Source organism: Balearica regulorum, chromosome Z, assembly GCF_011004875.1.
Source record: "Balearica regulorum gibbericeps isolate bBalReg1 chromosome Z, bBalReg1.pri, whole genome shotgun sequence".
Classification (NCBI taxonomy): domain Eukaryota; kingdom Metazoa; phylum Chordata; class Aves; order Gruiformes; family Gruidae; genus Balearica; species Balearica regulorum.
Window position 1 is genome coordinate 34,648,858 of NC_046220.1, and position 25,111 is coordinate 34,673,968.

General features: G+C 44.1%; 1 long non-coding RNA gene across 1 annotated transcript in view; it reads left to right on the plus strand.

Moving 5' to 3' along the window:
- The first annotated feature begins 8 nt into the window (after window positions 1–8).
- The window catches only part of LOC142599464 (uncharacterized), a 393,830-nt gene continuing 368,727 nt past the window's right edge, over window positions 9–25,111 (plus strand). The window contains exons 1-2 of the long non-coding RNA XR_012833028.1: window positions 9–29; window positions 14,626–14,643. This is a non-coding gene — a long non-coding RNA (uncharacterized LOC142599464). The remainder of the gene's footprint in view (window positions 30–14,625; window positions 14,644–25,111) is intronic.

Genomic DNA, 25,111 nt, shown 5'->3' on the forward strand with positions numbered 1-25,111 from the left:
GCATTTTGTTTTTTCTTTCATCTTCTTGTGTTGTCAAACACAACATCACCAAAATGCAATTCTATGTATCTCCCACCAGAATGATTCCCTTCCATATGGACGTTGGAGATGGCAGCACTGTGGTATCTAATTCAGTGGCTTCAGAGAAGAATGTTAAATAAAAAACCCCATACTCCAAGCCGCAAGCACCAAATCAGGCAGGTGTGAGATCTTGATAAATGGAGAACTGGTTAAAATTGAGCAGTGTTTTTGTCTGTCTTTTTCTTTCTGCCTCTCCAGTATACTAAGCAGGACAGCTTCTCACTGCCCTCTATTCTGGCAGGCACACCTATTCTGGGGCTGGGCTTGTCTGTCTCCCATTTTAATGCTCTCATTCCCTTTTAATCACTTCACCATGCACTGCATCCATTCTCTGCATCTGCTGCTTTTATTGTGCATCGTGTTCCTCCTCTGATTCCACCTCTGTGAGCTCAGACCTGATGAGAATCGGGCTGGTGGCAAAGCACAGGGGCCAATTCCCCCTTCTAATGTGCCAGCAGTACTTTGTGCAGTTAGCAGCAGATCAGTTCTCTGTCTGCAGTGGAGAAGGCAATTATCATAGAATCATAGAAAAATTTGGGTTGGAAGGGACCTCAAAGATCATCTAGTTCCAACCCCCCTGCCATGGCCAGGGACACCCTCCACTAGACCACATTGCCCAAAACCTCATCCAACCTGGCCTTGAACACTTCCAGGGATGGGGCCTCCACAACCTCTCTGGGCAACCTGTTCCAGTGCCTCACCACCCTCACAGTGAAGAATTTTGTCCTTATATCTAATCTAAATCTACCCTCTTTCAGTTTAAGGCCATTACCCCTTGTCCTGTCACCACCTGCCCTTGTAAACTGTCCCTCTCTATCGTTCCTGTAGGCCCCTTCAGGTACGGGAAGGCCACAACTAGATCTCCCTGGAGCGTTCTCTTCTCCAGGCTGAACAACCCCAACTCTCTCAGCCTGTCCTCATAGGAGAGGTGCTCCAGCCCTCTGATCAGCTTCGTGGCCCTCCTCTGGACTCGCTCCAACAGCTCCATGTCCTTTTTGCACTGGGGCCCCCAGAGCTGGACGCAGGACTCCAGGTGGGGTCTCATGAGAGTGAGTAGAAGGGGAGAATCAGAATTATTGTCCTGTACTCAGCACTGATGCAGTCTCCTTTTAGGAAATGAGGAACAAACTGGAGAGTCCACAGGAGGAATAAAGAGCAATTAAAGGTGAGAAAGTCTGCAATCAGAAAATGTTGAAAGAACACAATTTCCTGAGAGCAAGAAAAGGAAAAGATGAGATATCTTGTCTTTAACATGTCCTCCCCTGCAATAAAACGTATTTCTAAAGCATCAGCGAATAATTGTTCCCAGGCCCTGGGAGGGTGATGCTGGTAGTCTGCAGTGAGGGATCGCTGCCCTCACTTTCGTCATCACCACTGTGCTTGTTATAGTTGCGGCGGGGTCAGAGCTTCCCTGCAAGCTGTTATTGCAGGATGACACTGACTTCCAGCAGGAGTTTCTTGGAGGTACATTTGCTGCTGAACACGTCAGGCTTTTGTCCTATCAACAATGAGCAACCACCAAAATAATAGGTGCATCCCAGCAACATCCATCCTCGGGCAAGATGTAACCAAACCTGACAAAGAAGCAACACCTTTCTGTCATGCCATGGGAGCTTGTCACCATGACAGTGCCACAGAGGCTGCTTGTGGGCTTGCGTACTCAAGAAGGAAGTGGCAAGGTAGGGTTGTTTTCTGACCGTGTCTGGACCACATGGCCTGGATCCCATTATACAAAGTAGCAGAACTTTTGGATTTCCACCCACATGCAAATTTAGTGAGTCCACCTGATCCTCCAGTTTATTTGGAGAAAACCTCCTATCTGAAACAGTGCCTGTTTTGCAATTAAGGCATAGCTCCACTGTTTCATATGATGAAATTAGAGGTAGTATTTTGACAGGGCTGATAGTGGCCTGGTCTAATAAAGATGCCCTGAACTCACACTTACTCTCTGCTGCCAGCCTTCTCCTTCATCACCTCCCCAAACTTTTGTGATTTGTCTGGGTGACTCCCGTCTCAGCACAGCTTGCCTTTCTCCTACTCCAACAGGAATGACGAAATCTGTTTTCTGCAACTGCAGAAAGAATCCTCCTGTGCTTGTTAATAGGTCCCTGGAATAAACAGCCAGGGTAGGAGGCTGGTAATCGGCTTCACTGAGGAGCCCTGCCTTTGGAGACTTTCTGCAGAAGTGCTGTTTTTAATTGGATGGGGTTATGAACTTTCAGAAATCGCATGCTGCCCACAGCCGGTTAATCTGCCACACCTTTTCTGGTAAGATTGTTAAGGCTCATTTGAGCATGGGTATGAACAGCTCTTGAAGATGCTTTGTGTATGTAGTTTGCTTCACCATCAGTTCCCTCACAGCTGTGGAGAACTGCTTCTAGCCTGCTCTAACACCAGCAAGAAAGAGTCCTGCTCAGCTCTGCTTGCTTATTTCTGCCACTCCAGAGCCCTGAGCACTTTCTGCTGTATGCAGAGCAAATGCTACTGGCACACGTGTGACATTATGTCATACATTAAAGTGAAGCCCTGTTACTTAACTCATTGCAAAGGGAAGGAGCATTAAAATCAGAGGCAGATAAAGAGAGGGAGAGAGTGCACTGACCTTCTGCCATATTCATTACCAGGGAGGCTGAAAGAGCTGTTGATGATCACGGCGTGGCTGGTGCACGGTCCCATGCTAGCTGTGTAGGATTGTTTGGTTGCACCCTGCCTAACTCAGGTCACTCCTGCAATTACAAGTAACAGAGAAAGCACAATGACTTCTCCAGACCAGTAGCGTTCCTGGTAAAATGAACCCTTTTTTTTAGCTTTCAGCAGGAGGGATTCTGAAACCGACCTCACACATAAAACAAGGATTTGCTGCATCTGGGGTCAAATTGCACGATCTTTCTTGGCCAAAAGGTCCAGTCTTTTATCCTCTACCTTCTCCCAGATTGTATGGACACGGTATGGAGGGATTTGTCAACTCTTTTTTCTCCTCTCTTTATGGATCCTACTGCATCTTGGAGGGGACTTGTTTGATAAAATCCTCCTTTGTTGATGGCAAACAGAGCATAAATCTTAGAATCCAGGCAACTTCTGCGGAAAAAGGCTGGTAAATGTTTCCATATGATTTCATATGTTCTTATCATACATAATTAAAGGCAAGTGCAAGAAAACAGCAGGCATTTTCCTTTCCTCAGATACAGGTTAAAGGATTAGCTTTCAAAAATGCCTCTGAGAAGTAATGACTGTTCCTGGTATGAATGTGGTAAACTATAATTAAGGTATTTGGGGAATTGTAACAGATTTTGAGAACAATGGCTCATACTTTTACATTAAGTAAGAATATAGCCTCTATATAATTAGAAGTAAGTATGTAACTGCTGCTGTTCTCCTCCTGTCTTCAAAAGCTATTGTTTGTTTAGAAATGAAGCAAAAAAGGAGGGGCTGGGAGATGCGTACATTAAAAAGCAAAACAAAAAGACAAATTGGAGAGAGTGTGTTTGCTAATAAGCAAGATGTTGAGTGATGCACAATGGTAAACAGTCTCAGCTCTCCTTTTGCATGGAAAAGACACTGCTAACATGATGTCTTTGTGTGCGCATTGGTGAGGGTGGGGAAGGGGACATATGTCTTTGTCCCTAAGAAGAAATAAGTTCTCAGCTGCACTCAGAGTTTCTCATGAGAACTCCTGGGAATAATTACTCACAAGCCACCATGTTTGCATATGTGTTTCTGTTGTTCAGAAGAAATTTCTCACCATCAAGGACCATCTTACGTTTCAGCAATGTCAGGAAAATTTGGTCAGAGCGTGTTGGGTATGACTCCTTCACCCAATAGCAGAGCTTTTCTGCAAGGACAACTGCTGCATTTACAGCCATAAGAGCAACACCACTCTCCCACCTACTCAGTGACTGTGCTGCAGGGCCACATTCAAACTGCTGTTATTCTGTTGAACAAGTCCTTCACTGTCTTCCAGCTGCTGGGAGCACCAGGTGCCCTGGGACAACTTTGCTTATGCTTCCTCCTTCTCTCTGCCTTTTTTTGCTAAGGAGACAGGGCAGGGAAGAAATACCATCAACAACACGTAGGGGACATATGGAGTCACTGTCCTTTAATATAAAATTAACATCTCAGAGGTGAAAACAGGTTTTGAGAGAAAACGTTCTAAGGAGGCAGCTGTCCTTCTAGCTGAATAACTACACCATGGCCTCTCTCGTCCTGCTGAATGACTGTATAATGATGTTTTGCAAGCCCTGAAAGATATGAAAAGCAACTTCCTCTCCCTGGCATTGTTTTTCTCAATTTTTTTTCTCTCACCCGCATCAGTCAGTCACTCTGAGGAGCCTGGTGTGGTGGGTCAACGCCTTACACTGCTCACCCTGATAATGAATGCCACAATCCCACAGGACATGAACATCCAACATGAAATCCAGTGAATGCTGGAGGTTGAATCCAGGTGTGGCAGAATGTGAGGAGGGTGTGTGTCTGTCTTCTGCCAGCCTTGCTGTCTTAGCTGGGTTGTGTTGGTTTACCAATGCTTGGAGTACGATTCTTGAGTGTAACAGGGAGTGCTGTTTTCCTAACAAAACAAACCATGGGTAAATCATACCTTTTGCGAAATATCCCTGCCATAGCCTTTTTGCAGCATAGTTGCACCAGCTGACTTTAAAGCTGGTCCACACTTCAGGCTGGTGATCTCATTTGGGGCTGGGAGGAAACGTACCAGGTGCATCTCCCATCTTACCAAGTAACAACCTCTGCATGCCTTGGTGATTATACTTTCCACAGTGGAATGACTGTACCTCTTCCCTGCTGTAGTGAATGTTTTTACAAACCCTAAAGAGATGCAAATGGCCAGGGATGCTCAGATGACACAGTTCTTCCCCTCTGTAAGGCTCACTCTCACTGGTTTTCCGATCCCTTCCATTTCTCCTGGGGTCTTCTAAAATTCTTTCATTTGGCACAGGAATTAGTTTAAAGAGAAAAATATCCACTGAATACTCCTCACCTTCATCCTGAGTGGGAAATTTGGTCTGTCCCAGTGCTGTAGATAATTTTTCCGTGGATTCTGTTGCCTGGAACTAGTCAAGAGTTTTCACATCATAGTCATTCACCTCTCCAAAGCATCACAAAGCTTCACAGAGTTGCATGTTTAGCAATAGACAGTACAAGCCTGTTGATATTAGTTGCCACTGCACAGAGATCTGTGGAGAAAAGCATCATCATTTTTATTCTGTGAGTCTTTATTCAATAAGCACTTTTTGTACTTTGTATACCTCCTCTGTGAACAGCACAGATGTGGACGCTCATGCAGGACAGGGCCATGAGAGTTTAGCAGCTTGTGACTGCAACATGCTTTGTGAGGATCACTAGCATTACAGCTCATTTGGACAAGATAAATACAGAGCTGAATTTGCAATGGCAGTTTTAACCTCTGCAGTGTGATTTTTCAAGGAGATCTGTTTTCAGTTACAGATGTTTTGTGCTTCCAGCTTTATTGTGAATTGTCTACACTTTACTCTGGGATAAGAAGTCATGTCATCCACTACCCAGAAAAACTGCTGCAATGCCCCCTTTGAGGACTTTGTACTTGCTTTTATATGTTTTTTTTGTCTTTTCCTGGAAAATGTGATGGTGTATTGTCATGCTGCTTTTTCAGAAAAGCTAAAACACTGTTAGAGGTGAAGGAAATGTCTGTCCTTCTAATACTTTTGTCAGAAACGCATTGTTACTTTTCCTTTATCTTAGGGCAGAGATAGTCAAGAATACTGAAAAGGAGTGAAGAAATAATGCAGACTTGGATCGGGCTCAGTGTTTGTACTGTGTTTCTTTCGGAAAGAGTGTTGGAAGTTGTCAGTAGAGCATCTCTGAATAGCAGTGATTTTTACTAGTTGCCAAGAAGACTATTTAATGATACTTGTATGAAAATGATAATTTTTTGAAACAAATAGCTATAGTGTAAGAAGAATCTGTGAAAGCTCTCTCAGGTTTCTTTGCTATTTTCTTCTAACTCAGTCTGCAGCAAAATTGGTATCAACAATTTTTCACTTTATCATAATTTCATTCTGATAAATAGAGCTCTTTGGGTAAAAAAACTGATAAAAATTCTGTTTCACAAAGCAGCAAGACCTGTTTCTAGCTCTTAATTTTCCTGTCATCCACTCGGTGGCTTCTCACTTCCCTTGAAGCACTCAGCCTCCTTTTGCAAGGGCACGTGTCAGTATCTCTTCAAAGCAGTGGTTTCTCTGGTCAGTGTGTGCCTCAAACCTTCACTGAAATATATTTTGGCTATTTGGGCCTCTGCTCTTCCCTGTCTCCAGTTGCACATTTGTGCTGTGATGGGACATCAAAGCATAAGCACCTGAGCCCCACTCCACCACAGCTCCCTGAGGATCATGTAAGAGCTGAGAGAGATACCTTTTTAGTCCTATTGGATGTGCTTGCTGAGACAGGTACATGCTGAACTTGCATCCAGACATGTGCCATCCTCCTCCTTGAATAGCCATGAACCTCACTGAAAGTTGAGCCCTGCTTCTCATGGCCATCCAAGCTGGAGGTATAACCAAAGGGCTGACCCAGCAGGGTGCATGTGCTGAGACGGTTCATGGTTTTATGGTTACAGACCCTGTGGTGTCCTGGGTTAGATAAAGGGTTCATAAGAATGACGTCATCTCTACTAACACTCTGTTGTTGATGCCTGGAAGCATTTTCTGTATTGCTTTTCTTAATGTTGCCTCCTTGCTCCAAAAAAATGTTGCAGCCCTGGAAGTATGTGTGGCAGGCATTGTATGTTGCTCTCTGTAGACATCGGTGAAGTATTTCCTCTTTTTTTTTTTTTTTTTTTTTGTGTTTCTCTCCCTTTACATAACCTGAACTCTTTTAGTGTCATGTAAAAATGTCTGTGTAAGAATATGTGGAAGGGTATATAAGGGCATCTGGTTTGTGAGCATATCCTGATAATGGCTATTCAGCATAAAATCAAAGACAAGAGATGGGAAAAGTAATCAACCACACCTAGATACACACACCCTAACAAGCCTGAGGTAAAAGAGACAATACTGAAGGCCAGAGTGCAGGTTGCTTACTAGCTGGTGGGCAGGAGCCACTCAAAGCCTTGGTGAAGGTCAGCCAGGAGAGATAGTAAGAGAAGAAATGAGGCTACCGTGGGTCTCAAGGGGAAGAGAAGACTTGCTGTGGGATGCTTTTGGGTGTCGTAGGATCGTGTAAAACTTACTATGAGATTTTTCAAGTTTACTGTGGAAATGCATGTTACTTAACATGGGATGTGCAAAGGAAGGTCTAAAGACAGGGCAGGGGGTGGGTGGGTGTGTGTGTGTGGATTATGGTGGATCCTGGAGGAAGAAATGTGGGGAAGGGTGGGGTGGAAAGGGTAACAAAAGCTGGTCACAGTGTAAAACACTGTCCTTGTGTGGCTGAGTCCTGCACCTGGTCACTGCAGCCTGTCCTGCCTTGGTACTAAACCGCCTCTTCCTATTTTCTTCCACCATGTCACTCTCTATTCAGTGTGTGTTTGTGGGGATCTAACTGCCAGCAAACCGAGAAGGGACTGCAGATCATAGAGGCCCATGCATCTGAAGTGAGTGTGGCTGGGAGAGACCAGTGTGTGTGCTACCTTTCCTAGGGGACCTCAGTTCTCTGTGCGCGTGTGTGCACACCTATGCTATGTGCATGAGCAATCTGATAGTGAACTCCAGGCTGGACTTGCCCATGAGCAGAAGACTGCTCTGGAAGAGACTCGTGTTGGAGCTGATGACAGGGTAAGAAGTCCTTGAACTCGGGATGTTCTTAAGGTCTCAGCCAGGGTTTGAGGGACCTGTGAATGTGAGGTTGTCTGTGAACCATGAGAATGAGGGTAAGGGTAGGTCTACTAGTGAATGTCAGTCCTCACCTTCTGGAGAGGAGTACCAAGCATGGTACCATGCCTGGCATTGCTCTCCATGTGGCCACCCGCATGTGCCTAGTAAGACTGCATGCTCAGCCTTGCTACAGATGGCAGCAGCAGGGGAAAAAATTGGGGAGGAGAACTCTGCAAGCACTTTCTGCTGCATTTGGCTGCCCTCAACAGTTGTTGTCACAAGTGCCACCCTGGGCAGCCGTCTACTTCCTGGGCTATGCTGCACAGGATGCTGTGTGGGACAGGGACACAGAGTGCCCAAGTGATAAGTAAGCCTGTGGTCATATGAGCTGTGTATTGTGGAGCAGGTTAGCAAAATTGCTGCCACAGGGTTATTCTTCCATGCCTGGGAGACCAAAGTCTAAGTAGTTATCATCAGGCATTCCAAGCAAATCCATCACCAAAGCAGCTATCTGGGGCATCTCTTTGTCGTAATCAGATTACAGGGGTCTGTCTGTGAAATAATGAATATATAACTTCTTTTCCCAGTGTTACAATTTTTGATAAAGCAACCACCAAAGGCAGTGGCACAGTTCTGATGTCAGTAAATGCTAAGTCATTAGAAAGTCCCAGGAAACCCAGAGCAACCGTTCTAACAGCACCTTTTTTCACCTATTTAGTTAAGCTAAAGTAATGCATATTTCAGCAGAGAAAACACACACACTAAAGTACTCTTAAAATGGCTATGGAGTGCCAGATAAAACTTTTGCATGTTGACCTTACCTTTCTCTTTCAGGGCACAGCAGAAACACAAACCATATCTGTCCTACTGGAAATGAAGCAACATATCCTTTGAATGCATCCTTTTGCACCTTACATGTTCACAGTGATTAACTCTCCACAGTTCATGTGAGACCACAATCTGTTCTTAAATACACATACAGAATAGTGTGAATCAGCAGAGAATAAATGTGTGTAATCTGAGGTGAGATGTTAGCCTCATGAACTGCTGTAATGCCAAAGCCAGATCCTGGCACTAACAAACAGCCTTTGGTTCTCAGTACACAAACAGGCTGTCATGTCTCATGTAACTGAAATCTGCTGATTCCCTTCACTGACCCGAAGAGAGCTGACAACAGATCGGTGTCTTTACATCTTCTATCTGCCTGTCCTAGTGGAGATGAAGAGGAATGACTCTGTGGGTCCATTTGCAGATGCACTTATGGGAGCCCATATGTTAATGGTTTGAGGGAGTGGTGTTCCTCTGGAGTCAATACCAGAACAGACATTTTCACCAATGATGGTGGATGATGGGATGAAGTGCACTTTATGTCTTTTGTGGGTGACAAATTAGCAATGACAGCACATCATTGATACACTGGAGGGCAGGGTTGCCATTCAGAGGACTTTTTTAATCTGGAGAAATGAGCTGACAGGACCTCAAGAAGTTCATCAAATGAGAATGTGAAGTTCTGCCCATAGGATGGAATAACCAGAAGCAAAAAACAGAGACTGGAGGCCAACTGAGTATGGAGCATCTTTGCAAGAAGGAACTCAATGGTGGACAGCAAGCTCAAAAAGAGTCAGCAGTGTGCCATTGTAGCAATTAGGATAACCACATATTGGGCTGTGTTATGAAAATATAGTCAGTGAACGGATGAGAGTAATTATTCCTCTGCACTCAGCATATTTGATGCCTCATCTGGAATACTGTGTAAAATTTGGGGCTCTTCGGTGCAAGTGAAATATTGAGAAACTGGAGTGAGTCCAGCAGAAGCTAGGGATTAGGTTGGGGAGGTTGGCAGAGAACATGGTATCTATTGGGAGAAGATGGGTTTGTTTAGCTTGGAAGAGAAAATGCTAAGAAGTGGTCTAATTTTGGGGGTGTTGGTTGATTGCCAGCAGTGGATGGATATGAGCCAGCAGTGTTCCCAGGTGGCCAGGAAGGCCAACAGCATCCTGGCTTGTATCAGTGTGGCAAGCAGGAGCAGGGAAGTGATCATCCCCCTGTACTCAGCTCTAGTGAGGCCACACCTCGAGTCCTGTGTTCAGTTTTGGGCCCCTCACTACACGAAGGACATTGAGGTGCTGGAGCGCGTCCAGAGAAGGGCAATGAAGCTGGTGAAGGGTCTAGAGCACAAGTCTGATGAGGAGCAGCTGAGGGAACTGGGGTTGTTTAGCCTGGAGAAGAGGAGGCTGAGGGGAGACCTTCTCGCTCTCTACAACTACCTGAAAGAAGGTTGTAGTCGGGTGGGGGTCGGTCTCTTCTCCCAAGCAGCAAGCAATAGGACAAGAGGAAATGGCCTCAAGTTGTGCCAGGGGAGATTTAGATTGGATATTAGAAAAAATGTCTTCGCCGAAAGGTTTGTCAATCACTTTGCCATAAAACCAAGTAAGGTGAAGGGGCCTGCGCAGGAAATCCAGTTTTTAGGCATAAGGTGGCATGATGGGCGGCGTCAGATCCCTATGGATATTACCAACAAAATAGCAGCCATGTCCCCACCAACCAACAAAAAGGAGACACAGGCCTTCCTAGGCGTTGTGGGTTTCTGGAGAATGCACATTCCGAATTACAGTTTGATAGTAAGCCCTCTCTACCATGTAACCCAGAAGAAGAATGATTTCAAATGGGGCCCTGAGCAACGACAAGCTTTTGAACAAATTAAACAAGAAATAGTTCATGCTGTAGCTCTTGGGCCAGTCCAGGCAGGACCAGATGTAAAAAATGTGCTGTACACCGCAGCTGGGGAGAATGGCCCTACTTGGAGTCTCTGGCAGAAAGCACCAGGGGAGACTCGAGGTTGACCCCTGGGGTTTTGGAGTTGGGGATACAGAGGATCTGAGGCCCGCTGCACTCAATGGAAAAGGAGATATTGGCAGCCTACGAAGGGGTTCGAGCTGCTTCAGAGGTGATTGGCACTGAAGCACAGCTCCTTCTGGCACCCCAACTGCCAGTGCTGGGTTGGATGTTCAAAGAGAGGGTTCCTTCTACACATCATGCAACCGATGCTACGTGGAGTAAGTGGGTTGCACTGATCACACAACGGGCTAGAATAGGAAGCCCCAGTTGTCCAGGGATTCTGGAAGTGATCACAGACTGGCCAGAAGGGAAAGATTTCGGAATGTCGCCAGAGGAGGAGGTGACACGTGCTGAAGAAGCCCCACCGTATAATAAACTAACAGAAGATGAGAAACCATATGCCCTCTTCACTGATGGGTCCTGTCGCATCGTGGGAAAGCATCGAAGGTGGAAGGCTGCTGTATGGAGTCCTACATGGCGAGTTGCAGAAGCTGCTGAAGGAGAAGGTGAATCAAGCCAGTTTGCAGAAGTGAAAGCCATCCAGCTGTCTTTAGACATTGCTGATCAAGAAAAGCGGCCAATGCTCTACCTCTGTACTGACTCATGGATGGTGGCCAATGCCCTGTGGGGGTGGTTACAGCAATGGAAACAGAGGAACTGGCAATGCAGAGGCAAACCCATCTGGGCTGCCCCATTGTGGCAAGATATTGCTGCCCGCCTAGAGAAGCTAGTTGTAAAGGTACGTCATGTAGATGCCCACGTACCCAAGAGTCGGGCCACTGAGGAACATCAGAACAACCAGCAGGTGGATTAGGCTGCCAAGATTGAAGTGGCTCAGGTGGATTTGGACTGGCATTATTTCTAGCTCGGTGGGCCCATGACACCTCAGGCCATCAAGGAAGAGATGCAACATATAGATGGGCCCGCGATCAAGGGGTGGACTTGAGCATGGACGCCATCTCACAGGTCATCCATCAATGTGAAACATGTGCCGCAATCAAGCAAGCCAAGCGGGTAAAGCCTCTGTCGTATGGAGGCCGATGGTTGAAATATAAATATGGGGAAGCATGTCAAATCGATTACATCACGCTCCCACAAACCCGCCAAGGCAAGTGTTATGTTCTTACAATGGTGGAAGCAACCACTGGGTGGCTGGAAACATATCCTGCGCCCCATGCCACTGCCCGGAACACTATTCTGGGTCTTGAAAAGCAAGTCCTGTGGCGACATGGCACCCCAGAGAGAATTGAGTCAGACAACGGGACTCATTTTCAGAACAACCTCATAGACACCCTGGCCAAAGAGCATGGCATTGAGTGGGTGTATCACATCCCCTATCATGCACCAGCCTCTGGGAAAGTTGAAAGGTGCAATGGGCTGCTAAAAACTACCCTGAGGGCAATGGGTGGTGGGACCCTCAAACACTGGGGTATGCATTTAGCAAAGGCCACCTGGTTAGTTAACACTAGGGGATCTGCCAATCGAGCTGGCCCTGCCCAGTCAAAATTTCCACGCCCAGTAGAAGGAGATAAAGTTCCTGTAGGGCGCATGAAGAATATGTTGGGTAAAACAGTTTGGGTTATCCCTGTTTCAGGCAAAGGCAAGCCCATCTGCGGGATTGCTTTTGCTCAGGGACCAGGGTGCACTTGGTGGGTGATGAGAAAAGATGGGGAAGTCCAGTGTGTACCCCAAGGGGATTTGATTTTGGGTGAAAATAGCCAATAAATTAAATTGCATGATATTAATAGCGATATACTGTATCAATGGTATGACCATAAGAATCACCCAAAACTAATGAAGGATGGACTTTGAAACTGAACAAAGTGCCACGATGATGGAACTAGAACTGACTTCAACTGGTGCCCAGAAACTTTATTGAAAAATCACATCTTTGACATCCAGACTGCGAGCATGGACCATACCAGATACACTGGCTGTGAAGACTCCGGATGCAGCGTGCAACAATCCAGCAGCACGCACCATTGCCCCTGCTCTGAGAGACTGTAATGGCAGATGGAACCCAAAACCATGGACTAAATGAACTCGACAGACATTTTAGAGCGATGGCCCATAGAGTAAGGCAATGAGTTCTGTAAAATAATCTGGGCATGATGTAGATGGTATGGAATAAGGGGTGGATAATGTCCTGGTTCTGGCAAGGATAGAGTTAATTTCCCAAGGAGCCAGGACAGGTGAGCCAAGCTGGCCGGGGGCTATTCCATACCATGTGACATCATGCTAACCATAAAAGGGGGCCAGTCAGGCAGGGGCGGGTTCGGCGTGTCAGGGTGGCTCCGGGAGGGGTCGAGCGTCCGGTCGGTCAGTTGGTCGTCAGAGCGGTAAATTGTTCTCTGTTATCACCCATTGTGAATATCTGTTATCAGCACTGTTGTTGATTGTTTCCCTCTCCCTTGCTGTCCCAGTAAACTGCCCTTATCCCAACCCTCGAGGCTTTGCCGTTGTTTTTCCGTTCTCCTCCCCATCCCGCCGGGGGAGGGGTGAGCGAGCCGCACGTGGCACTTAGCTACCTGCTGGGGCTAAACCACGTCACACTGGAACAGGCTGCCCAGGGAAGTGGTTGAGTTGCCACCCCTGGAGGTATTTAAGAGAAGTGTAGACATGGCATTTAGGGACATGGTTTAGTGGTGGACTTGGTAGTGTTCAGTATGGGGTTGGACCCAGTGGTCTTCAGGGTCTTTCGAACCGAAATGATTCTATGATTCTATGATTCTGTGATTCTAATTCCTGTCTTACACTGCCCACTGGAAGGTTTCAGAGAACAGAGAGACAGGCTCTTCTCAGAGGTGCAGACTGACAGGACAAGAAGCAATGGGAACAAGTTGCAGCAAGGGAAATTTCTGACTGAACAGTGAAAAAAAATTTCTTCACCTGAAAGCAGTATTGCCCTGGCACAGGGACCGGAGGGATGAGGACAATGCCACCACGGAGATTTTCAAAACCAGGGTGTTGTACTGAAGACTTCCAGAGGTCCCTTCCAACATTGTGAATCTCTAGGAATCTGACATGTAGCATTGCTTAATTTCTGACATGGTCATACCATCATTGTACTGCAGGTGTAGGTCTTCTCCTGAGTGCTTAGGGGTGTAGTTAGGAGTCTTCTACACAGCCCATATGCCCTCTGATGGCAGTCCTGCTATGTGCATAGGGAGATACCAGAAAAGGCATTCATACAGCATCAGCAGGCTTGAGGACTGACAAGGACTGATCACAGTTAGCAAAATGCTGTCTGTAGGTAATCCTTCCAAAATGAAGAAAAACAAACCCAAAGAGGTTATCTACCTCCTGAAACAGCCTCCAGACACATGATGGTTTGATGTGATTTTTTACTGGGAATACAAGTATGCCTGAAATATATTCTCATAAAACATTTTTGCTGTTTAAAATAAAATTTAAAAAGGTTGTTAATGATTCATTCCTGAAGGTAAGTCTACATGGTATTGTGGAAGCAGGTACATGGTCACTCATTCTGTGCTCTGAGCCAAATCCAGTGTAGAAGCTGTATCATTGTGGCTAGACAAATATCTACCTAGGGAAGAGTCATTGCATAGGCACAGGACATTAGCTTAGCTCCAGCACCACCACAGTGCAGATTCAGGCTTCCAGTCAGCACAAAAGCCACAAATCGACCTCTTTCTGCAAAACTTGACGAAGATACAACTCATCTCTTATTCCCTGAGCAGGCACTACAATAATTTGCTGGCAATATCTGCATATACACTTGTCCCTTTATGCAGAAATTGAATCTCTGAAGTTGAGGGAATGTGTACCAGTTTCTAAACCATATCTTTCTTTTAGGTTTTTGTCATTTCAGTATTTATAGGTATTTACTGAAAGTGGCAAATGGCTACAGGAAAATGTGTCAGGACTTCTCAGAGAGGAAAAGGTAAAGATAGAAGACTGGGTAAGCAATTTTTAGGAACTTTTTTTTTTTTTTCATTTGATTGCTTATAAAAGATGTCATTCTTTTATTTAGGTTTTATTGTTTATGGTTACTTGCCATGATTCTGAGATGCTTTTTGAGTTACAAATTGCTCATTATAAGTATTTGACATTAAAGTTTAGGTTTGATGTGTACTGGTTAAGTTGGAGTAGTCACATGTGGGACACCACATGTTCCTGTTCCTTTTTGTTCTCTAAATTGGAATGTAGAACAAACATTTGTCATTCACACTGAACTCTCAGTGTATGTTCTTCTTTTCACATAGATCTGGCTAACTCCTTTTATGTTCCTGCCAATAAATTGTTTGTTTAGAATATGCAGAGAAAGCAAGTATACAGGATACAAGTTAATTTGTACTGAAGTTATTTACTTGCTCTGTATTGGCAATACTGGTGTCCTGGTAAATGGAGATGGAGTTTTGATATTAAACATTATATGATGTGCTATCACATGTTGTGCAAACTTTGGTTGATTCAGCAAAAGGTCTTTCTGACTAATGAGAATCACTGGAAAAATATCTGAAAAGAGAATGAGCTTTATGCTGAAATTGTTAAAAGAGGCAACGTATTCTGAACTGCATAGGTTTTGGAATTAGCTTGTAGGAAATCTTTCTCCCACACTATACTGTAACACCACTGTATTTTGATTTGATAAGACTTGGGGTCAATTGATGACTTTAATGTTAAGGAAAGGGAGCTTTAGTTAAGAGTGATTTCAGTTGCTAAGACAACCATCTCATGACACTGCAGTATGGCAGAAAAAATGGACTATTGTTAAATGATGCAATGAAATTAATGATTTAGAAGAAGCATAGTGCCAGCTCCTCAGCTGACACAGGCTGAAACAATTTTCCCTGGAGAGATATTTTGATTTGCACAAGCTGAAGATCATGCTTTTCCTGAAAGGAAAAGGTGCTGATTTTTGATGTGCACTGTCCCTTCTCAATACAGATTGAGACCCACGCAGTGTGCTGCTGCTGGGCAAGTCAGAAGTCATGACCTGGGAATCAGATCTGTTCTTTCCCCAGGGATAGCCCAGAGGAGTCTGCTGATCTCCATGCTGCAGTTCCCCAGCTGGCAAATGGCAGTGGCTAATTTGGCTTTCCTGTCTTCGTCTTCCTCCCCAAGGCTGGAGCTCAGCTGCCACATTGTGCAATGTAACAGCAGGATTTATTATCCCATCGTAAGGCATCAGAATTTCCAGTGCAACTACTGGTGTGGTGCTGCTTCTCCAGAATCAGTATAAATAAATCTTATGCAGATGATCATACCCCCTACAATGAAACCACTTACATGGATGAGGAATTGCCTCCAGGTGTGATCCAAGTTCACATATTAAAGTCACAATAGGAAAGTTCACCCCTGACACTTGATAAGTTGGACCTCCTCAGTCTTCTCCAGCCTTTTCAAGGTATGCCTTGAAGGTATACCTTCTGTGAGTGGTCAGAAGTACTCTCTTCCCATAGGACCAATAGCACAGATTGTTACTGTTAGTACTAACCAGCATTTTCTATTCCAGAAACTAGTTTCTTATTGATCTGAACTCTGCTAAAAAATCTAACTGTTTGAAGTTTTCCAAGTTGAGTGTTAGTCTTAGGTGGTCCATTTATTTTTACCAAGTCACTTAGACTCAGGCTGCTGTACCTACAAATGATGCCTAGAGGGAAAAGACACTCCAGTCATCTCAAAATCCAATAGATCCAGGTGATATTTCATTTGCTGCCCTTAACATCCCTGTCTTCTGTTATATGGGTCTAAATTTGGTAGGGTGAGGTATGCCTCTCACCACTTACGTCAAATTTCACTATTTGGTGATGCTTTAAGCTGCTATGAGAGCAGGCCATGATGTGGTAGTAAGGCCACTAGGGCTGGTCAGCATATTCCTCTATAAGCACCTGTTTTAATTTGTTTGTAACTTTGTTTTCATGGTGGAACAACAATGAGGACCTAGTTGTGAGATTTTTCCGTTTGTTTTCCTTCCTCAGACTGACTTTTGAAATGTTGTTTGGTTTTGGAACAAACATTTGAACTTTCTCTGAGATAGATGTGGTAGGAAAGGAAGCTGGGAGCATGTTTACATTAAAAAAACTCCCTCTTTAACTATCTCATTTTTTTCTTGTGTTTACTTAGATAAGGAACTTACTGTTCAAGAACAGATTCACATTTTGGTAAAAAAACCCATTGTTATGTCAATGTCTTTATTTCTTTCTCATATGCATCAAGTTGTTCTTAATGAACTGGAAAAACGGTCTGAATCAGAAAAATTAAATTCAGTAATGAGAGAGAAATCAAATGCACAACGACATCAGAAGAATAAGAGGTCACACAAAAGCACTGTGGAAAAGGATGAGGAGATACCAGGGCTTTGGATTGAATTAATTAGAAGATATTGTTGTGAAAAAGCCAAATTTTGTTCTTGAATTTATTACTAGGAGCAGAGTCTGTGAGACAAAAGAGACAGTTCTTCTGAGATTAAGGTTGGTAAGGCTGTATTACAGTAACTTTTGAATTTGTATACCATGCTTTAAAAAGATACAGACAAATATTAGAGAGCCAAGAGGAGAATAATAAAAAACTTAGAAAACATGATCTCTCAAGAAAGGCTGAAGTACTTGAGTTTGACCTAGAAAAAAGAGTGGTTGAACAGAACTTTGTAAATCTTCAGAAGTATAAAAGGATTGTTTTGAAGAGGGTGATCATCAACTGTCCTTTGTATCCAAGCAGAGCAGGACAAAAAGTAGTTAGTTTAATTTGTAGGGAGAGATACACGGATTACATGTTGAAAGCCTTTTCATAGTTTTGCCATCATTACACACTGTAATTGAAGCAGTCATTAAACGAGTGTCCTGAGGAGGTGGCGGACCCTGACTTACTGGATGCTCTGTACAAGCGAACTGAAGGAATATTTGTCAGAGGTGGTTTGGATGTTGCTTGTTCTGTCATGGGGCTTGGTCTTCTTGTGGCTGTGTTACTGCATGTATTACTTATGCACACCACAACCTTCCCAAGGTAGTCCGGTTGCAGTGGGACTGCCCCTCGACCTCATCCTTAGACCAATGTCATGGATTTAGGCAAATCAAAATTGCTAGTGGCAAGTATAATTTCCAATTCAAATGTGTTTTCCCATTTGTTCTTAACCCATAACGGAAAAACACAAGAAGTCATGTGATGTGTAGAAAGCAACCGGGAAGAAGGTAGTCATTTGTGGATCAGAAAAAAGAGTGAAAAAAGAAGAGATTCCAGCCTGGCTGAGCTTATACTTACACAAAAAACTTTTCCAACACCTTCTGGAGTGTCAGGACTAACACACAGCTTGACCACACAATTTGGCTGGTTCTGTAGACAGCAAAGTGTGGCTGCAATTGGAACCTGAAGAGTAGAAATGCAGGAATTATGAATAACTGTGATTTGTCCTTATTGCCTTAAGTAAGTTGTATTTTTCTTGTGCAGAGAGCTTGACCTGTTCAAATTAGCCCTGCTTGCAACATAAGACATTGATTTAATTTAATTTAATTTAATTTAATGCTATAAGCCCCTTATCTGATGAAGTTAGCTGAAATACTAGCTTGTTTTTCTGATATATGATTCGTTTTCTTTTACTATTATATTTATTTTTCCTAAGACACCTTTTTCCTAACCTATTTTTTCTTCTTCTTTCTCTATAGAATTTTAAAATCTGGTCTTTCTTCTCAGTCTCTCCCACTAAATTCCTTGTTCATTTCTAATGTCAGCTACTGTAAGATCCACCTACCCAAGCCCACCCAATTGTTAGTCATCTCCCCACCCCACCATCTGCAGGCCATGCCATTCATGACATCAAATCCCTGCTCATTGTATTTCAGTTACTCGTATCTTCCTTTCAAGGCATGGTTTACTTGGATGCTGTGCTTCTGCTTCCTCCTTCCTGCACACCTCTCCTATTTAACCACATTTCAGGCTTCAAAGATACAAGCAAAAGGATTTGTTGGATCATGAGAGATGGTCTAGCACCATGGTATGGCACAGCTTTCATCCTTCATTTCTGAGATCCAGGTGTGCATGTATGGTGATGGCTGCACAGACCTCCTGTTAATGGCCTTTGAAATGTAGTCATTGTTGACTGCTATTCTCATGCGAAAGGATGAGAATTCTAGATTCCTCATTCTAGGATGTTATCTCAATGACATATCCCAGATTATGTTTGCCTATTGAGAGAGAAATTTCACCAGTGAACTCAGATGCCCAACTGTTTCTGGATGATGAGATTTTGGGGACCCCATACTTTACAAACGTAAGTGAAAATTGAACTAATTGGGAAGTGCAGTGCTGGCTACAAGTGCTAACAGGGTGAAAACCGACCCTGGCATGTATGTCCTTTCAAGGGCAGGCGTGACAGGAACAGGATAAAGGAAAGCATGGCAATGACCTCCTAAAAAATGGAGCAGGCCAATAGTCCAGGCCAGGCTGTAGCTTTTTTTGATTACGGGAAAGATTGTGCTGTTTTAGAAAGGGGCAATGAGGGCAGAGCTATCCACTAATGTGATGCAGCAGGAAGAATGCCAGCAAGTGGCAGCTGTTTGCTGCACTAATGCCTGTGGCATTAGGCAGAGCGCTATAGGGGCAGCCAGCAGGAGAGTCAGATGGATCAACACTTATCCTCCCCCTTATCACTCCACCAATGGTGGGAGAGAGGCTAGCAGTGGATTTTGTCCGTTGTATGTGGCGAGTATGATCAGATTTGCTGGAGAGCAGCGCAGAAGGCCACACAACTTCTTCCATCTCACACTCTTGCTCTGCTTGGCAGCCTGACCTGATCCTTGTGTCCCACTTGTGCGTGCTTGTTGAGCACCAGGAACTCTCCTGGGATGTCTTCCCTGAGTTGGTGGGAGCAGAGTCATGCAGGGACATCCCAGGCAGGGCTGCTCACCAGGACCACATTTTACCTGAATGCCAGCTGCTTACAGGGATGTTGCTCATGTTCATGCAAGGGTGAGACCCTGAGGATCAGAAGTAAGAGTAATTTAGCAACATTTGAGTTTTGGAAGGACATGTGGAGATTCTTTTCTTCTGCGGGCTGTGGGAGGGAGGGTGAGCAAGAGAGAGTTTATTTTAAACCTGAACTAAGTGATTTTTAGCGACTTCTTTGAGGAAAGAAAAGACACATTCTGTAGTCTTCCTGAGTAATTTAAAGTGACAGAATCCGGTGAGAGACAGCTACATTTTATTAGGCATAAAACCCTGAAAAATATCTCACAGTCGTAACCCTGAGTCAGAAATAGAGGTGCAAAAATTCTCTAGTGTTTTGAGTGGCTTGGTAATATCAGCACATTCAGTCCTGCCTTTTCAGAAATATGTCAGCCATCAGTGAAATAAGGAGAATGGCAGCTGAGAAGCCTGCTTTGATCAGGGATGGAGAGGCTTTTTCTGAAATTTCTCCTACAGCAAAATCCCATTTACATCTCAACCTGGCAGAAGATAGAGAAGGAAGGGAGGTGTCCTACCCATTCCTGTTGTTATACTCAAATCAGAAGTAATTTTCCAAATAATTTGTGTATTTACTGAAAGAAACATCTGAAGCTGGTGCTGCCCATGATGAAACAACATGATGTTTTATAAGAGGGGACTGTGAAATATACTGCTTTACAATCTTAGAAACACTCCAATATAGTAGAGAAACAAGTACCAGGTAATAAGTAATGATAGGGTACACAAAAAGGAGGGCATGAGAACCTTTTCAATGTGGAGAGGTTGGGGTAGGATTTCGTCCAAACAACATGCAATGCAGCTGTTTCTGTCACAGCAAGAGGGACACTGAAAGGCACTTCTGCTGTTTCTTCCTTTGGCAACAACCTTTCCAGCACACTTCTGGGACAGAAGACTGGCTAGGCCAGTGTTCTGCAGTTGCCTTTGGAGGTGGAGGCTAAAATGCTTTGCAGCTGAGTCTCTGGTTGGTAACTGACAGTAACACAGCCAGGCAGGCCATTGAGCATGAATTGTGAGCTGCTCTGTGCATACAAGGACTTTGTCAAGAACATGTACCAGGATCTCAGAGGTAGCAGCTTGCAATTAGCATCATGAGGACTTTAAAATGAGTTCTTGTCATGCAAACTTGGATTGACGATACCACTATCCAGCTGCTCCTCCACCCATGGGTCCTGCAACCAGCTCATGGGTCCCTGCTGAGTTTTTACTCCCATGATGTCTTTAAGTTATGGGAAGCATGTCACCCTTCCTGACTCCATAGAGGTATATCTGAGTGAGTCTTCTTTTCAGCACTAAATGTAGAGCCTTGTGCGTAGCCAGACCAACAGTTTCCACACACATATGTGTGCACTCCGTCTATTTTGAAAGTGCACTTTTTTGGTAGAATCTGCAGGAAAGCAGTGATTACATGAGAGATATTTGGTGTCAGCTTAATGAGGACTAGCTATGGCATCTGTGTGCCTTCTTTTATCTTCTTCATCCTACCTTTGCTTACAAGACCAGTGCATAATTTTTCTTCTGTAAACTGTGCTTTTCCTTTTGGGAGACTTTTCTGTATTTTCAGGCCCCACTGGCAGTATTTTGGGGTTTGCCTACCTTGTGCAATGAAGAGGCATTGACATTATCTCAGGTCCAGAGATGTTATTGCAGGTGTGTTATAACAGCAATCTATTTGAGGCTAACTAGTCTAGCCAAAAAGTAGGATGGATTAACCAATATGAAGCACCAAACTAAGGTGTCTCCCGTACTTCTGTTGTCTCAGGTTTCTCTGTGTGCTGCTGCATCATGCTGCATAAGTTCACCCTTGCCTGAGTTTGGTGGGAACTGGGTCAGACCAGTACTGCCAGTCGGAATAATTTCATTGCAACCTGTGCAGTTTGGGGGTGTGCTTTCGAAGCTTCCTCAGGAAGGATGGGATGGGAGGCTGCCGCCTCACAAATCTGCCCTCATTCAAAATCTGTCACCTTCTGTAGATGCCTGTAAGACAGAGCCAAGCCAAATGGCTGCTCTTCTCCACTTGTATCCTGAAGTGAAGCATCCGTTTTCAGCTGTGTTGAAGGGATGCCCACAGGCAAAAAGGCATCTGCTCCAAGCTTAGGGAGAGTGAGGTGCTGCGGGGAGCCTGGCATGGAAAAGTGGGAGGGTGCAAGTAATCCTGGAGGGAAGAGACAAGACAGAAAGAGAAGAGTTGAATCTGGAAGAAGGGCTGAGTGTAGCAGGGCAGGTTATTTTGTTCCTGCCCAGCAAGGAAGGACAGAAAGGTGGCATTGTCATCCTCGTTAGCTGTCTGAGACTTAGGGGGGTTTTGGTGAGAGCTATAAAAGTTGCTATAGTGATGTGAGGAACCCCTCCAGTGTCCAAATTTTTAAGAAAGTGGCAGAACTCTGTGGAAAAAACATTCACAGGGACACAGCAGCAAGATATGCCTTCCTTGGGAACTGGGCATCCCTCCATGGCAGGGACCCAGGCGAGGCAGGAAGCCTGAAGGATGTAGGAGAGATTCTGTCTCTCACAGCAATGGGAGGACAAAAGTTAAGGAGAAACGAAATGTCTTTTGTTCTATTTGGGAAAGCATAATTCAAAGATTTGAGGCAATCATTTTGAAGTTCAGATAAATAGAAATTACGTGCTCTGAAAGTATAGGAATAGAAGATTAAAATTACCCACAGACTGTAATTATAACTCTTGCCCTCTGCTCAGATTTACGTGTTTCCAACAGGTAGAAAAGTGGCAGCTGCTGTAAAAACATTGTTCTAGTCTTATATGTAAAAAGCTGTGCACTTCACAGAAGTCTTAGCGGAAAAATGAGTAGATAAGTTGGTACATAAAGACAGATATTTCTTATGGTAGTTATGGCTGTTAATTTTCTTTCTGTTCTTTTTGTACTGGAGGGAAATTTGAAGCCGGGGTGAAAATAGGAAGGAAATGGGAACTGTAAAAAGGAAAGGATGCTTATTCCTATGGCTGGGGAGGGTGTCCTGATTTTGGCTGGGATAAAGTTAATTTTCTTTCTAGTAGCCGGTATAGTGCTGTGTTTTGGATTTAGGATGAGAATAATGTTGATAACACACTGACGTTTTTAGTCGTTGCTAGGTAGTTGTTGTGTCTACACTAAGTCAAGGACTTTTCAGCTTCCCACACCCTGCCAGGTGCACAAGAAGCTGCAAGAGCACAGCCAGGACAGCTGAGCCAGACTGGCCAAAGGGATATTCCCTGCCATAGAACATCATGGTCCAGATATAAATGGGGAAACTAGCCAGAAGGTGGGATCGCTGCTAGGAAACAGACTGGACATCAGGTTGTTTTTTTCCTACGGGTGGTGGGAAGTTGTATTTGTGCATCACTTGTTTTTTATATTATATATATGTGCATTATTATTATTATAATTATCATCATTATTATTACTATTATCATCATTATAATTATTATCATAGTCTTTATCATCATAATTACCATCATCATCATCTTCCTTTGTTATCCTATTAAACTGTCTTTGTCTCAACCCAGGAGGTTTATTTTTCCATTCTCCTCCCCATCCCCTTGTGGGGGCAGGGGTGAGCGAGCAGCTGCGTGGTGCTCAGTTACCTGCTGGGGTTAGACCACAACAGTGGGTCAGTGGAAGGGAAGCAAATTCCATAACCAAGTAGCCAGGTTGAGTCATGGCTGCTTGCATATGACTGACTTTGCAACTGGAAGTATTACACATGCTTTGGCAAAGGCATAAGGAAGCATAGCCATTTTAGAAGCTAGGCTGAGGACTGTGATTTGTGTTTTCTCCTGCTTTCAAACGCAGAGTGAGGATAATGGTTTCATGACATCTTTTCTTGTGGTGGTGGTGGATCTGAGTAGTTGGCAATACTGAGGATGCCACAAAGATGACCTTGGGGAGGACAGTGTTTCTGGGTACTTGCAGAGGTCAGACATGCATACCCTTCTCCCTTGCTTGAGAGGCAGGCATCACCCTGTGTCAGGACCACAGTACCATCCATGTGCTGCAGGAGAGCCTGTGTTTCCTCCTCCCTTTTGGAGAGGATTAGCAGTTCCCCACCAAGGGCAGTGTGCAGCTACAGAAAGGAGCAGGCATGCTGATTCCTACTGTGCGGACCTGAGTAAAATTACCCTGCAAGCTCCTTGTAAAGCAAATGAGGTAGCACTCATCTTGTGCAGTCCAGCCTCCTCACAGTGTCCAAGCTCTTCTGTGATGGACAGCCACATTAGAAAAGTGAGATTTGAACACAGCTTTGCAGGCAGTGCAGAACGTGGGTCATGTGAATCTTCCACCTGAGCATCTTCCATTATCTGTGTTCAGTCAGGGTAAAGGAGAAAGCAAAACTCTGACATTGCCAGTGTTATGCAGATTGTGTTTTCATAGATTTTTCTTTTGAAAGTGGAGTGACTTGCTAAGCCTCTGATGTGACATGTGATTTGGAGACAAATTTCCATATGCTGTTTACAGCTTGTTACTATCACAGTTCATTTGTCATTTGTACAAAGAATACACATACTTTGAGTGGAAATACCAACACATAGAGTTACTACCCTGTAGAGACTCATCCTGCAGATCTCCCTTTCCAATCCCCTTTAACTTTGTTGTAGTGTTAGATGTAATTCCAAGGTGTAGCAGCTAATCTGAAGTCTACTAACAGGGATTTATGAAGTTATCAGTATTTCAGACACATTTTTACTATAAAACCAAGCTGCTTTGGTTGGGCAATTGCTCAGTGTCTTTGTGTCCAGGTAGTCCATTTTCATTCTTCTTAACTTTCTCATTCCACCTTTCACAGCTGTTCTGCTAATGCGTTTATTATGTCTTGACCTACTTGATCTTGATTTTACATTTATTTGGACCTCACAGGATCCCTGTTTCTGAAGCTGTTTTTCATGGCAGAACATTTTTAACAACCGTAATACTGAGTTACAAAATAAACCTTTTCTTGGATGAGGTTCTTTGTAACTCTGGGTGTCTCCCAGAGAAGGAGGGACAGTTGGTTGATCTTAAACAGAAGACACAGTCACAGAAAGATTGACAGGAACAACCTGAAAGTATTTGTTAGGTCATTGTTTTTAAGACCGTGATGCTGTTGGCACTTTCTGCGCCCATTCATCTATTGGACTTTTAATTTTTCTGTTTTGCTTTTATGACAGCTGGAGTGAGCCAGGTGTCCCTTTTGGTCTACTAAAAGGTAGGAAAAAAAAATCAATATTTCAGCATTTAATTATGATTGTGTACTTAAAATTACTTTTGCCACTTTTGCCCTGGCTTTCCATTCTGGAGGTACAGAATGGATTTTTAACCAGAGGATAAAATACAGCTTTCCCCTAAAAGATCAGATTTCTGACATGAAATCTTATTGTTGCACTTGCTTTTATTTCCTCCCTTAGCAAAGGTTTAGCACCAGTATTTTCTCATTTCTGTCCCATATTCCTAAACAGAATGTGAGCTCTCCAGGTAAGGATCCACTTTGTAC